Consider the following 12,233-nt stretch of genomic DNA (forward strand, 5'->3'; position numbering starts at 1 on the left):
TCAGGAGGCTGAGGCAGGATGCTCACTTGAGCCCTGGAGTTTGAAGTTGCAATGAGCTATGAGGAGGCCACGGCACTCTAGCCAGGGTGACAGAGCAAGACTCTGTCTCAAAAAAAAAAAAAAAAAAAGAGTGCTTATTGCTTTTAAATCAATACTGTGGTGTAATCCTTTCATTGCTCCCCTTTACTAGAAGTCACTTGAAGATTAACGTGAATGTATTTTGTTTATTGCTCTGCTGATAATTCACTTTCACTAGCAAGAATCATGTAGAAAACTAGTCTTTTGGACTTTGGTAAGAAATTTCAATATCACTCATATACATTGTCATTAAAAGGACTTTTGTCATTGTTTTAATTACTTGTGATTAAATATTTTACATCAAATAAAGTTCCTATTTTCAGAAGTAAGAAATCACTAATTAAAATCTGTTCAGAGTGATGTCATGGGCTAAGACCTCTATTAGCTTTGGTAAAACAACAGTAAAGATACAGTCCTTACTCTTGAATATCATAGAAGAGGGAATGGAAGAAAAAACAGAAAAGCAAAATGTAGTGTAAAAGTACTACGGTAAAAGAGAGGGCGCTGTAGGGGCAGAGGAAAGGGACTCTCACTCCGACTTAAGGAAAGGCTCCCTGGAGGAAGTGTTAGCCTGAAACCTGAAGGATAAGTAGAAGTTAGGGGGTGAAGGGAAAGGGAAGAAAGACAGGCAGAAGCGCCACATTTTGCAAAGGCCCAAAGGGAAAGCCCATAGCAGTCAGGATGCTCTAGGCTGGAGTACAAAGGGAGAAGTAACAAGAGAATGAGGTTGAAGGAGATAATGCCTGAAAAGTACTTAGTACATGGCCCATCACAGTTAGTGCTTAATAAAGGTTAGTATATACAAATGGAGGTACAGTAGATGATAGTTCAGCAATAATGGATTTTGCACTGAAGCCTTAGAGAAGATAAAGAAAATGAAGGGAAAAAAGTGACCAAAATTTAGAATTGCCTTCCAGTGACATCTGTGAAAAGCAAATGAGATGTTTAAATAGCTTCTGGGGGTATGTCCTTTGGCTTGATGTTATCCCAGGCAGAAACATCAGGGGAGATTTAAGTTATGACATTTAAAAATATATTTTATTTTGAAACAATCTCAAGCTTTCAGAAGAGTTACAAGTACAATACAAAGAACTATTTTTTCCTGAACCATTTGAAAGTGAATTGCTAATGTTATGCTTCATTACCCAGAATAATTTAGTGTTTATTTTCTTAAACAACAATGATCTCCTACATAACCATAAGACGACTATCAAAATCAGGAAATTAACATTGTTACTATCCACCTACTCTTCAGATCCCATTCAAGTGTTGCCAGTTGTTCCAACATTGTACTTTATAGCAAAAGGATATAGTTCAGAATCACTGGTTGCATTTAGTTGTCATGTCTCATTGGTGTCTTTCAGTCTGGAAAAGTTCCTCAGTTCTTCCTTGATTTTTGTAAAGCACCCCCGGAGAAAAACTTTAACATTCAGCCTGCCTGAGAGAACAGAGTTGTTCCTTGAGACAATAGAAAATTCTTGGGTAACCTTTAACTGATTGTTTTAATTCTTCAGTCTGTATAACCACATTGTGTAGATGTAGTTAAATTTTACTAGGACCATTTAGGCTGCACAATCTACGAAAGAATGTACTTTGACTAGGACTAATGCTTTCTGCTTCTGTAAACTTGCTTGCTTAAAGATTGTTATTGAAACAGGTGGTCCGAGGCTGGTCCTGGGCCTACGCAACAGTGGAAAATATGATGTAATGCTATCCCAACCCTTGTGTTAGAAGTCAGGTAGTCCTAACTCAAATTAGTAAAAAACTTACTTGCTTTTTCAGCTCAGGGCTGCTCTCTGTGCTGCCGCCTTTCGCAGTGCAGAGGGTAGTCACTAGCCAGCTAATAAAGACTCCCAGTTTGGCTCAATTCGGTCTTTAGGTGGTCATTTCTCGCATCTCAGACCATAGCAATTTTCATGACCTGGACAATTTTGAGGATTACAAGTCAGTTATTTTGTAGACCCTCCTTGAATTTGGTTTTGTCTGATGGACACCTGGACCAAGGGTGGGGAACCTGTGGCCTTATAGGTTGTTAAGTGCAGTCTTTTAACTGAATCCAAATTTTACAGAACAAATCCTTTTATTAATACATTTTTGTTTGTCTTTTATATTTTTATTTTATTTTTTAAATGAACATATTTAAAATACCAAAGACTAAAATAAGTTTCAGTGAAATAATCCTCCCAGATTAACTGGCACAATTAGAACATTAGTAAGACATAAGGACAGCTGCTATACTCATGATTTAGTTCTAACTTCCCCCACCTGACTGGTACCACTACCACGTGAGGCTGGTTGGTGAGAGTTTGTGGGAATGGAGTACTCCAGTCTGTTGCCACCTTTTGACAGTGGTGCACTGTATTTCTATTTGAAGTGGAATTTGTGAATAGTTGCACAGCTTGACAGTATTTTTTAATTCTGTCTGTTTAACAGCCCATCTTGTCAAAGAAGCCAAGAGAATGCTGAAGGAAGAAAACAGATTTATTAATGAGGATGGGAACTGCGATATTATCTTGTTTCTGCTAAAGGTAAGATAATTTGCTTGCTTTGTGATACTGCAATATCAATATTAAAGAAATTCAATGCTCATCAGCATTATAACTCTCATAAGAACTACAAATATTTTAAATTAGAGGAAGAGGTGCGAAAGGTTGTATTGCAGAAATTAAAAGGTGAAAAGCAAAAGCAAAGACAATTCTTTCAAGCAGCAATAAAACCTGGAAATAATGCCACTGAAGCAACTTATAAAGTAACTTATATATGCAGGAAAAAAGGGAAGCCATTCAGTGATGTAGAAACTGTGAAAAAATGCACTATTGAAATTGTAGGATACTTAGACCCTGTAATGTTTCAAAGTACAAACAACTGCCTCTTTGAAAGAGAACCATAACTGATCAGCAGCATGAATTAGCCTTCAACTTAACAGAACAACTTCATGCAATACTTCAAAAGGAAAATATATATTATTCAATCACTTTGGATGAATCAACTGATAGTACTGACTTGGTGCAGGTTTTGTACTTCATTCAGGTCATAACAGAAGATTTTCTTTGCTACAAAGAGTTACTCGCTTTGGGCACTCTTGCAAACAGAACACGGGAATACATATCTTCAACAACTTTCAAAATAAATGTTGTGAAGTTGGACTGAATTTGGTAAATTTAGTGAGTGTATGTACAGACAGTGCACCTTCCATGACAGGAAAACACAAAGGGTTTACATATTTAAAAAAGTATTAACAGATCCAGATGCTCACATTTCTTTTTTTTTTCTTGAGACAGTCTCACTCTGGTGCCCGGGCTAGAGTGCCGTGGCGTCAGCATAGCTCACAGCAACCTCAAACTCCTGGGCTCAAGCGATCCTTCTGCCTCAGTCTCCCAAGTAGCTGGGACTACAGGCATGTGCCACCATGCCCGGCTAATTTTCCTATATATATTTTAGCTGTCCATATAATTTCTTTCCATTTTTAGTAGAGATGGGGTCTTGCTCTTGCTCAGGCTGGTCTCGAACTCCTGAGCTCAAACGATCCGCCTACCTCAGCCTCCCAGAGTGCTAGGATTACAGGCGTGAGCCACCGCGCCTGGCCACATTTTTTTTCATTGTTATTTTGCATCAGCAAAATCTCTGTGCTAAAGCTACTGTTTTAAGTGACACTTTGCAACAGTTTATAGGTATTGTTAACTACATTCGTGCAAATGCAACAAGGCATCATCAGTTTTGTAACATGCCAAAGTTGAACAATGAGGTATTCAGTGTGGCTTTGCTGTATCATTCTGTTTTTTTTTTTTTGGAGACAGAATCTCGCTCTGTTGCCTGGGCTAGAGTGTTGTGGCATCAGCCTAGCTCACAGCAACCTCGAACTCCTAGGCTCAAGCAATCCTACTGCTTCTGCCTCCCTAGTAGCTGGGAGTACAGGCACGGGCCACCATGCCCAGCTAATTTTTCTATTTTTTGTAGAGATGATGTCTTGCTTTTGCTCAGGCTGGTCTCAAACTCCTGAGCTTAAGTGATCCTTCCACCTCGGCCTCCCAGAGTACTAGGGTTATAGGCATGAGCCACTGTGCCTGGCCAACCTGGAGACATTTTTGATTGTCCCAGGTCAGGGTTGGGGGGGTGCTATTGGCATCTAGTAGGCAGAGGCCAGGGATCCTGCTAAATATCCTACAATGCAAAGGACAGCACCCATGACAAAGAATTATTTGGCCCCAAATGCCATTAGTGCCAAGATTGAGAAACTCTGCCCTAGGGGCATCTCTGCTCTAGTAAACTCATTTCCAGGCTAATCTGTTCCCCCAGAGCAATGTTTTTTGAAAGGAGCCTCAGACCTCTACATCAGGCTCATACGGTGTCATTTAAAATGTTCACCTATGGACCTTACCTCAGACCTCTGTGGATAGGGTCCTGGAATATACATTTTTCAGAAGATTTGGAATGACTCTTGAAATGGTGAGAGCTAGTGTTCCAGAAACTGCCTTGATCACCAATCTGGACAGATTCCTTTACCCAGAGGGTTTATTGACAAATACTGAGTGCCTAGTCTGTGCCAGGCACCGTGCAAGGCTCTAGGGACAGATAAAGTCTTCAGGGTTCTTAAGTTGGGGCGACGAGTCAGAAAATAATAAATACATAATATGACGACTGGTAAGAGGAGCTATAAATTAAAACTAAACAGGGTAAAGGTGATAGACAGTGACCAGGGATTTGTGTTTGTGCTGCTTTATAGTTATCTGGAGTGTCAAGGGAGCCTTCTCAGCAGAACTTAGTAGCAGTGGGGGAGCAAACCATGTGGGTATCTAGGGGGAGCCTTGTAGGCAAAGGGAAGAATGAAAGGCAAGAGGCCAGTGGGCAGAGCAGAGTGAGTAAGGGGGATAGTGTCGGGAAATGAGGCCAGAGAGTAGGTTGAGGTGGGTGTGTCAGGTCACCCAGGGTTGAGGAGAAAGGGTCCTAGGAAAGGGAAAAAGCAGGACTGGAGGGTACTAGGCTCTGACAAGATCTTAGGGTGCTGTTAGTAATGGGAAAACTGCAATGGGAGGGGTTTTGCTTTGCAATACCCATGACGGCACAAGTGCTTAAGTGGAGGAATAGTTGGCCACATTTGTGAAAGGCCCACAATTTGCCAGGATATTACATATGTGTTTTAATTTGGTCTTACAGCAATACTATGAATCAAGTGTTGTCTCCATTTTAGAGATGAGAACATTTCAGACCAGAAAAGATAGGCAACTCGGCAAAGGTTGTACAGTACTAGTGAATATTAATGGGAAGAGAAGCAACTTTATTACTTTGTCTTCAGTTCTCACCTATTTTCTCACCTTGCTGTCATTGATTACTTTGGAAAAACAAAATATGTTACAGGTAGGAAGGCAATGGAAGGATGACAAAAGTGAAGGGCATGGCTAGAATTTCATCTGCTGGGATCCCGTAATGGCCACAAGATGGCAGCATCTTATACGCATTTGTTTTGTGGCCACTCGTGCTCCGTGGCCAATTTTTTCAGTATAAAAATACTGAATAAAAAATAATGTATTGGTTATAGCCTGTATTTAGAAACTGACCCTTTTTTATTTTATTAAACTTTGTTAAAATTACAACTATACAGAAACAAAAATTGAATGTACAAACAATAAGTAGAAACTGACCCATTTTAACCAGAAATATTGGCCTGGAAATACAGTGAAAGCTTCTTAAGCTCACAGAAATATTTCACCCCTTCATAGGCATTAGGATCTTGACATTTGCCTCCAAGTAAGTAGGATTTAAAAAAAAATACAAAGTATTTTCAATGCCATGTGGGAGTTGTACAAATAGAGTGCAGTGATTCCACGTTTCCATTTGGGACATCGGAGAGACCTGTATAAAAATTCTAGCTCTGACACTGAGCTACATGATGTTGGGCAAATGAAAATCTTTTAAAACTTATTCTTTACGTCTGTAAATTTCCTACCCCTTAGGTTTACTATGTATATTAAATAGCACGTATAGAGCTCTTGGTGAAGTGCCTGACACTTAACACTCAATAAATAGTACCTGTTATATAATATTTATTGCTGTTTTTCTCTATCTTCCTAATGCTAGAAACCTTAGCGATTATCTAGGCTTATGATTCTCCACCTTGGATTCACTTTGGAATCACCTGGGGAGCTTTAAATAGTCTGCAGTCCAGGATCCCACCCCCAGACGGTCTGGTCTTGGGTGCCGCATAGTCATTAGAATTTTTAAAAGCTCTCCAGATGATTCTACTATGCAGCTGGAGTAGAAAACTATTTCTGTAAACCAATGGTTTCAGTGTACAGATGGGAAAGAAAGGCCCAGAGAAAGTGCAAGTGACTTTCTGGTGGCATGAGATTAAGAACTCAAACTGAAGGCTGCTGGCCCCTAGTCCTGGGTTCCCTCAGCACACACCCGGCCTCTGGTTCTCTTCCTGTGCTTCCACACAAATGCTTTGCTTTTACCAGGTACACCTCTTTGTCTAATCCACAGCAATGCAAACAGCAAGGTGAGTGTTTATGATGTGCCAAACACTGGGCAAGCCACTTTACATATGTTATCTCTAATCCAAACAATAAGCTTTTAAGGAAGGTGTGAGTAACTCCATTGTAAGAGGAGGAAACTGCTGTTCAGAGACTTTAAGAGATAGCTAAAGTCACAGCCAGTAAGGAGAATTCAGAATTTCACACAGTCTGTTGGACTCCAAAGCCCAGGCTCTTTGGCTACACTTACTGCCATTGGTTCCTGCCAGATCTTATCTTTCCTGGGTTATTTCTCCATCAAGAATTAGCTCTAATTCCACTCCCTCCCTAAAATCCCTTCCACTCCAGACCACAGGGATCAATTCATTGACTCAACGTCATGGCAATAATCACTCACATTAGCTATTTGGCAAGGTCTACCTTGCAGGGTAATTAATTTTGTCATGTGTATGACCTGCTTCCTTAACCCATGAGACTAAGAAAGAGGAGTGTTTCTGTGTTTCTCTGTGTTTCTGTCCTGGTCCTGTAGCTGTGTTGAGGTGTAGTGATACTGCAAGACCATAACATTTACAGTTCTCTGAGATTCCCCCGGTGGAAATACCTGGAGAAGGGAAACATCTGTAGGCTCAGGTGGGGTTGAAAATTTGAACTGAGAAGGAACAGAGTTTTCCTTGGGCTCAGATTTGTGGTAACAAGTCTTTTTTCTGCAAGCAAGCCTCTAGGTGTCAGTCAAAATCCTAGTTGTAAAAGCATGAAAGTCTCATAAATGAAATCAGAAAATCTCAGGCTAGAAGGAGTTTTTTTCATCTAACTATGGACTCAAAGCTAGAATTCCCTCTCCAACATAACAACCACCATAGAAATATTCCTTCCATTTCAGGGGCTGGTGATGAGAACCCTACTTTTGTGAGGCACCTCTTCTGTGTTTGGACAGCTTATTAGAATATTGTTCTTGATTTTATATGAAACTCTACCTCCTTGTAGCTTCTACCTACTCCACAAGAAAATTAAGTGCATTTGGGCCTGGAGACATGAAAGGCTGATTATGGCTGAATGAGGCCCTCCACACAAGCAACTCTGGGGTGTTGCTGGCACCAGTGGGAGCCCCACTGCTCTGGGCTGTCCTGCCCACCAGCCCCTCCCTCTTGGCCTAAGCATTGTCCACACTCGGGGGATTGGGGAAGGGATGAAGTGAGCAACACAGCTCTGGCAGAGTGCTGTCTTCTCAGACCCAAAGAGGGTGACCCTTTCCAGCAGAGTCTAAAGACCTGGGGAGTATGTGTCTTGCTCAGACTGGACTTGGTTTAGCCAGATCCACTTTCTCTGATCAAAATAATAAAGAGAGGCCGGGCGTCGTGGCTCACGCCTGTAATCCCAGCACTCTGGGAGGCCGAGACGGGTGGATGGCTCGAGGTCAGGAGTTCGAGACCAGCCTGAGCAAGAGTGAGACCCCGTCTCTACCAAAAATAGAAAGAAATGATTTGGACAGCTAAAAATCTATATAGAAAAAATTAGCTGGGCATGGTGGCACATGCCTGTAGTCCCAGCTACTCGGGAGGCTGAGGCAGTAGGATCGCTTAAGCCCAGGAGTTTGAGGTTGCTGTGAGCTAGGCTGATGCCATGGCACTCACTCTAGCCCGGGCAACAAAGCGAGACTTTGTCTCAAAAAAAAAAAAAAACAAAAACAAAATAATAAAGAGAGATTACCACCATACTTCCTGGTCCCAGATGTATTCCTTAAAAATATATAGAACAAAGTCAGTATCTCTTCCTCTAGGGATCTGAAGACAGAGATTAAATTATCCATCCATCCATCAATTAAACAAGTTTACTAGGAGCCTACTATGTACCAGGCACTGAGTCTCCTAGCAAGCAGTCAATAAGTGGTAAATGGTATCACTAATAACCTAATGTTTAACTCAGTCACTGGTAGATCCACTTTTACATGGTGGATTTCTGAAAAGAGAATGGAGAGACAAGGGAACTAGCATTTACTGAACATGAACTGCCTACCAAGCAAGGTGCTAGGTGCTTGCTTTATATGTCTTATATTGTTTAAGACCATCTTATGAGGTAGATTAGCTACATCTCCATTTTACAAATGAGGAAGTTGAGGATTAGAGAGCTTGAATCACTAGACCGAGCACCCACAGTTAGTAAGCGATGGAGCCAGAGTCTGGATGTAGAGCTTCCCAACTGCCAAACCACTAGACCGCAGGCCCCCTAGGACAGCTGAAGGCACGCCATGGTTCCCTCATGTAGTGGGTCTGATATAAATATTGCTTTATGTTTTCCTTTTAAACTTTCAAACCCAATTCCTCATTTTCAGGTTCTAAAAAATTTACATTTACAGGGTGATTTGCTTGCTGTTTTCCATAAAGGTTAATTTTCCTGTCAATACCTTTCCATCATAAACTTGGCCACAGGACAGTCAATATTTCATGTGTAAGTTGGGTATTCATCAGTTTGTTTTTCCTTTAGAATTAGTTATTTGATTATGTTTATTTTAATATCAGTCACTGTGATAAGAATATCAAAAAAATTTTTCAAGGAAATGGAAAAAGATTACCCCAAATCTCATATCCTGATGCAACTATTTCCATTCTCATCCAGACTAATCCATAGTATATATTTTTTCAATGGTTAATCCTTAATAAAGGTAGGTTATTATTACAATTCCAAATGTTTTATATTTTGATTTTTTTCATTCAACATTACTTAAGGATCATTTACCTATGTTTCTGTGTAGCCTTCTTGATCACATTTAATGACTATGTAATAGTCTATCAATTTTCATATTTTAGGGTCATTAGGGATGAAGTTCAGGAATTACTGAAAAGAAATGCTCTCTCACTGCCTTTTTAATTCAATATTTAAACAATCTGCTCAAGCATGGCTTTAACTCTTTGCAGTATCCATTCATTGTATTACAACACCAAGAGGATAGAAAAACAAAATCAGATTTGCAATATTAGTATCTCAAGATAATGACGATGAAGTTAATTGGTGTTTATTTCTTCCCAAATCCTCAGTGCCCTGATCACCACTCCTGCTAACTGAAGCCCTCAGTTGCAGCTTCTGAAAAACTATTTAGGGTTCAGTTAATCAGTTACTCATCAGGCCTTTGCTTTGTGGACATAGGTTCTTCTTGGTAATTACTTATAATAGTGTCTACTATTTCTGGAAGCAAGTCAAGTGGTGGAGACCACAGTTTTATGTTTTTTTTTTAAAAATTGTTGTCATTGTTGGTTGTTTGTCTTATGCAATCTTAACTGTGTTTCTTTCTGCAATCTCCTTTTCTCTTCTTCAGCATAAAGGTTGCCAGAGCCAGCAGGAGAAACTGGATGCAACCAAGGTTAGAGTTTTTTTCCCAGTCAATATTGTAAGGTCCTGCTTATCTCTAAGACTTGTACTTAATATTCCCTGACCCATGATCGGGGAGCTACTGTGTGCCCCAGAGGCCTACAAGGCCTGCTGAAAGGCTGAGCCTGTCCAGTTCTGCTGCTTGATCTGCAAATCCATTTTCCCTTGGTTTTAGCTAAGGAGTGCGATAGGAGAGAAGACAAAACACTGGATAATAAACATATCCAGTTCCAGAAATGGTTCCTCAAAATAGAAGAAATATTAGGAAATTTCAAACAGAAATGATAGAATGTTCCCATTCATCCGAAAAGAAGCAGGATTCTTCTCTGGGCTGATTCATGCTGAGCACTTCAGCCAGATGGAACTGCTGTGGGCTGCAGATATTTATGGACTTAACATTCAAGGTTTTAATCATTCTGAGCAAAAGGTGGTCATGTATCATTTTGCTGCGAACTAAATTTGAATCCTATGCACTAGGACCTGAAGAAGCAAGTACATTAGCTCCACTCCTGACTTGCAAGGATACCATGAGCAGTCAGCACTCTGTAGCCAGGGAGGGGCCCTCGCCAGAAGCCAAGCATGCCAACACCTTGATCTCAGAATTTCCAGCCTCCAGAACGATGAAAAATAAATTTCTGTTGTTTATTTAAAAAAAGAGAAGCAAGTCACTTAATTAGTTGGTAATTTAGCCCAGCTGATGGGCTGTCCTTCACATCACATGTGTAGCTTGGTAGCTATGGACTCAGTATCATGTGTGCATTTTATGGGAAAAATTTTATGGTACAGTGGCATATAAACCTTTAGGGGTTCTAAAAGTTCTTGGATATATCCTTCAAATCTGTCAAGGTGTATCATTCTTCAATTCTACTGAGTTACTTCCTGCCTCTGTGCCTTATATCTACTTATCCTTCTGTTAACTATATCCAACTATTAAAATTATGTTTAACAAATGTATCACCTCTGTCAACGAAGATTTTCCAGCTTATTTTCTACTAACGTAATCTCTCCTGCTTTGGACCTCCTTAGAACTTTATTTGTACCTTTTTTATGGCTTTTATTTTATGTGACCTTATATTAGCCAGGGTTCACTGGAGAAACAGACCAGTAGGATGTATTTAGATATATAAGAGGGGATTTATTACAGGAATTGGCTCATGTGATTATGGAGCTGAGAAGACCCATGATATGCTGTCTGCAAGCTAGAGAACTGGGAACGCTGGTGCTGTAATTCAGTCTGAGTTCAAAGGCCTGAGAATCAGGGGAGCTGTTGGAGTAACTCTCAGTCCGAGGCCAAAGGCCTGTGAAACTGAGGGGGGCCACTGGTGTAAGTCCCAGAGTTCAAAGGCCAGAGAATCTGGAGCTCTGATGTCTCAGGGCAAGAGAGGATGGATGTCCCAGCTCCAGAAGAGAACAAATTCACCCTTCCTCCAAACTTTTGTGCTATCCAGGCCCTTAGCAGTTTGGATATTGCTCACTCACATTGGTGAGGGCAATTTTCTTTACTCAGACTACTGATTTAAATGATATCTTTTGAAAATACCCTAACAGCCATACCCAGAAATAATGTTTTACCAGCTATCTAGGTATCTCTTAACCCAGTGAAGTTGACACATAAAGTTAACCATCACAGACCTTGAATAATAATAACCTGTGTACTTCATCTTATTCCTGACTCTGAGATTATAGGTGTCTTCAGGTTACAAGTGGGTTTTATCCACCCAAGAAACCTCCCTACTCACTTCCCTTGCAACCACCCTACTTCCACAGAGCCCGAGACATTGCCCCACATGATAGGGGCAAATAAATATTTAAATTGAATTGGCTTAAAAGCTGGTTCTGTTGTAGCAAAGTAAATAGACATTTTGTGATGATAGTTTTTCTGGATAGTCATCTTTTGATGTCATCTACAAATAAAACCATATTGCTATGTTCTTTGGTTATCCTGACTGAGGGAATATACCAAATAGGTGAGTCTGAGCAGATCAACAGCTGCTCTAACCCTGATGTTTAATCCCCTTTTATCTTCTAATTTGACAGTTCTCCCCTTGTCCAGCTCTGTCTTTCTCAGATCAAATCCCTAGTCACTTGGTTATAGTACCCTCCTTTTTATTCCCTTTCTCATTACATCGTGTTGAAACTTCAGAAAAATAGAAGACATGCTCTAAAGAGCCTATTGGCTTAAGTAGTCCAAATGGAGAGTTGATTTAAGTGTTCTTTCTTACAGCAAAAGTTTATTCAAAGCCTATGTCAGCTTTGTAGACACTTTCTAAACAGTTTTTGGACCTGTTTTTTCTCCCTCTCCCAAATGCCACTTTTTCCCCC

The 12,233-nt window shown here is 40.4% G+C and overlaps 1 long non-coding RNA gene across 2 annotated transcripts in view; it reads right to left on the reverse strand.

The window, feature by feature from the left end:
* Window positions 1-1,207: 1,207 nt before the first annotated feature.
* LOC123642303 overlaps window positions 1,208-12,233 on the reverse strand; it is a 32,735-nt gene continuing 21,709 nt past the window's right edge. For both annotated transcript variants that reach the window (XR_006736432.1, XR_006736431.1), the window contains exons 2-3: window positions 1,849-1,999; window positions 1,208-1,516 (exon numbers count right to left, since the gene is read on the reverse strand). This is a non-coding gene — a long non-coding RNA (uncharacterized LOC123642303). The remainder of the gene's footprint in view (window positions 1,517-1,848; window positions 2,000-12,233) is intronic.

The sequence above is a fragment of the Lemur catta genome, chromosome 7 (genome assembly GCF_020740605.2).
Source record: "Lemur catta isolate mLemCat1 chromosome 7, mLemCat1.pri, whole genome shotgun sequence".
Lineage (NCBI taxonomy): Eukaryota > Metazoa > Chordata > Mammalia > Primates > Lemuridae > Lemur > Lemur catta.